The sequence below is a fragment of the Saccostrea echinata genome, unplaced genomic scaffold (assembly GCF_033153115.1).
Source record: "Saccostrea echinata isolate AGI-Se365-2 ecotype Australia unplaced genomic scaffold, CSIRO_AGI_Sech_v1 ptg000029l, whole genome shotgun sequence".
In the NCBI taxonomy this organism is placed as follows: Eukaryota; Metazoa; Mollusca; class Bivalvia; order Ostreida; family Ostreidae; genus Saccostrea; species Saccostrea echinata.
The window spans coordinates 16,097,186-16,101,308 of NW_026889778.1; the positions used below are offsets into that span (position 1 = coordinate 16,097,186).

At 32.8% G+C, this 4,123-nt stretch overlaps 1 long non-coding RNA gene across 1 annotated transcript; it reads left to right on the forward strand.

The window, feature by feature from the left end:
• The first annotated feature begins 1,060 nt into the window (after positions 1–1,060).
• LOC133195644 (uncharacterized) lies at positions 1,061–3,563 on the forward strand. Its single transcript, XR_009722225.1, has 3 exons — positions 1,061–1,099; positions 2,839–3,004; positions 3,457–3,563. It is a non-coding gene; the product is annotated as an uncharacterized LOC133195644 (long non-coding RNA).
• The last annotated feature ends 560 nt before the right edge of the window (positions 3,564–4,123 follow it).

Sequence of the window (4,123 nt, forward strand, 5' to 3'; positions counted from 1 at the left end):
CCCGGGTGTAGGGTGGAGCCACAATGGATGATCAAGTTTTACATAGGAATACATAGGATAAAATCTTTGAAAATCTTCTTCACTAGAACCACTGTATCAGGAAAGATGAAACTTATGTTAAAACATCCTCAGCTAGTGTAAATTCAAGTTTGTTCAAATCATGACCCCCGGGGTAGGACGGGGCTACAATGAACGATCAAAGTACATGTACATAGGAAAAATCTTAGAAATTTTTCTATTCAAGAACAGCAAAGCCATGATTCGTCATATTTATATGGAAGCATCTTTAGGTAGTGTAGATGCAAGTTTGTTCAAATCATGACCCCCAGGGGTAGGGTGGGGCCACAATGGGCGATCAATGTTTTACGAACAATACTGTTACATAGGAAAGATCTTTAAAATTCTTCTCAAGACCAATATCGTAAAAATTGGTCATAATAATATAAAAGCATCCTGAAGTAATGTAGATTCTATTTATTCAAATCATGACACTCCCCCCTCCCTCCCCAGGAGAATAAAGGGACCATAACAGGGGATCACAGTTACACAGTAAAACTCGTTTAGTATAAACACGGATATTGCGAATTCACAGATATAGCAAAGTTTTTTTGGATCCCCAGGTAAATAAATTTTACTAATTCCTTATATGGATATAACAAATTAAGGATATAGCAAAGTAATTTCACAGGTCTCAGTGACTTCGTTATAACTGAGTTTTACTGTAAAAAGGAAGAAAAAGGATATATCAATAAAAATTTTCTTCTTAAGGATAGCAATGGTAATATGTGTCATATTAATTCAAAAGCATCCTTAGAAAGTGTAGAATTCATAACCCCCCCCCCCCCCTCTCACTCTCTCTGAACCACTTTTATATTTAAACTTTTAAATACTGAACTGATTTATGCTTTTTTCTACCTAAAGTGCTCAGGTGAGCAATGTGGCCCCTAGTACTCTTGTTTATTGTTGGTCTTATAAGTGAAATCAGAATGCAATACAGTGTAGTAACTGTACATAATATATTCTTTCAGAGAGAAGAAAACTGACATTAAAGGAGAACCAGTAACTAAAGATGTATGATGAATCAAGATGTGATCATGTGGTAAGTGGTAATTAATTCAATCATAAATAGGCATGTATGACAATTGCATTAAAAGAAAAGAACTTGATTCCAATTTTAATTGGAATGTTGAACTACCAGCTGCAAACTACAACTGGTTAGGCATAATAAAAAAATATGTTTGTTTATGGTTACCTGACTGACCCTATATCTAATAGCCAACCCAAATTTTTTTTCATTGTAAAAATCCATAAGTCACTCATTTGTCGGTTTAACTTTTACATGCATCTTAATCGGTCAAGCGTTTGAATCGAAAGTACTAGAAATAGTTAGTGCAACATGGAATTAAAGAAGAAATACAAGACAGTTTTTTCATTGTGTGGTAGCTGTAAGGCAGTTGGCAAGAAAGATATTGTCTATCGCCTATATGGCAAGCCCAAACAAAAAATAAAACAGCACCACACAATGGTAAAACTGTTTTGTATTTCAACCAATTCATGTGAATTTGTGTATAAAAAAAATTCAATAAAATAAAAAATTCCTACCAACCGACCCTATTTCATTTCAGCATGTAACAGTAAGCAAACATATTTTTTTGTTTGGCCTTATGTAATTGTATGGCTTGGAGTCTTTCACTTCTCTATAAAATTTTCTGTCTGGATGATATCTAGCATAATATACACCATGCAGTGAGGATTTTAGTTCACCCGAGCTAAAAACTCAAGTAAACTTTTCTGATCATCTTTTGTTTTGTCTTTTGTCCATCAAACTGTCTATCCATCAGTGAGCTTTTCACATTTTCAACTTCTTCTCAAGAACCACTAATTTTAACAAAGGTTGACACAAAGTAAGAATATTTTAAATTGTACAGAGGAAGCCCCCACCCCACCCCCCACCCCCCTTCACCCCAAGGGGAAATGATCAATTCTTTCAGATATTATTGATATGATCAGAAGACATTTTTGAGCAACTCATTATTTTGTATTCTGTAGACTTTATTTTAAGAATAATGAATATTTGTTTAAGAGTCCTTCTGTCAAGGTTTAAAGTTCAATTAAAATTATTTTGTGATACATGTATTTGAGGATTCGAGATATCAGGAGTAAAATATTTAAAAAATACTTCCAAATTACTTCGACATATCTATGGTATTTGAGATGCCAAAGTTCAACTGTATGGCTATGCTAAAGTAGTAAATATTATAACTTACTAAAACTTTCTAACATTGAAACATGTTAAATGAAACAAGACAATAATGAAAAATAAAAATTTACTGATTTCTGGCTGGTCAGTATTTTAATGACTGTAATTTCTAAAATATTCAATGAAACACTTTGAAGCTTTAACTGTAGGTATATGTTAACTAAATATAAGGTAATATTTATAAATGAGAAGTTTTGAACAAACATTACAACATGCATGTATGTAAATTGGGGGTAAAAATTTGTTACCGGTAATGGCTATTGCCTTAATTTTCAGTGACATAAAACAAGATTTAGAATGTAGGTAAATAATACTAGTATGTGTCTGTACATATGATATAGCATATACTGTGGTAGAACTTGTACTGAATGTTGATTAGCTAAATCTTGAATGGCTGATATGTTGGTCGTTTTTTATGAAATTTAAATTATATGTATGTAAACTGAGTGTACATGCAACATAAAATTATTCAGAAGGTATTAAACATGATTAAAGTATGTGTATGCAATGCAACATATGATGAATTCATATTGACTTGTAAGGATATAGCTTATCATGTATGTGCATTGTTTTTTTAGGGTCCTGTTCTGCAGATGCCATGAGATGATCTTGTCTGTCCATCTGATATCACTTGTCCTGAGTATATTTTCTCTCCTCTTAGCCCAATCTCACTCAAATTTAACTCATAGAGTGCCTGTGGATGGAGGGTAAAAGGTGACCTTGGACCAGTTATCAAGGTCAAAGGTCAGTATCAAAACACACTATATATCTTTATTTAAAGTCCTTGTCCACAGCATAATTTTTCTCCCTTGGTATGATCTGGCTTGTGTGCCATGGGATGAAGGGTTTTTAGTGATCTTTAACAAAATTTCTAGGTCAAATGTCAATAAGAAAAAAAAAAGATTCATAATATCCTTGTCCAGAGCACATTTCTCTCCAATTCACTCAACTAAAAGCAGTGTATGAAATGGTCATACATGTATGAGATGGTCATATTCTGCTTTAATATTAATCTGGCTTAAAACCTTACTATGTAATGTTCATTATTCGGAGTTCATGGTCATTAAATTTAAAGACTGAAACTGATTATAATCACTGATATTGGTACATTAAAGGACATTGAGTGATCTTGTAAGATTTCTAAATAATATTCAAGCATACAATCAATAATAATTTTATATGAAAATATATTGCAGATCGCAGATGATGTGAAGAAAATACAAAGGAAGCTGATGTTGAAAGAAGTATAGAGTATTTAATGAAGTTTATGAATGGACTTAGATGTGAAAGACTACTTCATTGTTTACCAAGATATATAATTTGATTTATTTTGTTATCATTTTCAAATAATGTTTTTGCACATCAAATGAATTATTAAACACATGATTTGATAATGCTTTTTCCTTTTTATACATTTTCTTGATAGATTTTGAAAAGAAAACACAGTTTACCAAGGAAATTAATAATATATATTTTGATTTAAACCTGCTGTTCTCTTTTCACATTCTAGACAAGAAAGATTTACCATGGTAAATACAGGGATCCTTGAGCTTCCAGTTGCTAGTCGATCATTTTTCGAAATTGAAATGCTCAACCTACCCTGTAGTTTCCATGGTATGGAAACTATTACACCACAATTACACATTGCTTCCCGTCTCAGAAAAATAAGGGAATCTTGAAGTTTCCCTGTCATTTCCTTTTATGAGACACCAGATAATTCCACCAAGTTTCAATCACACGGAAACTGCTACGCTCCGATTCCATGTAGTTTCCTGAGTCATGGAAACTTGAGGAATCACGAGGTTTCCTCTAGATTCCGTTCATGGGAAATCTGAGGATTCCATCGAGTTTCCATTCCATGGA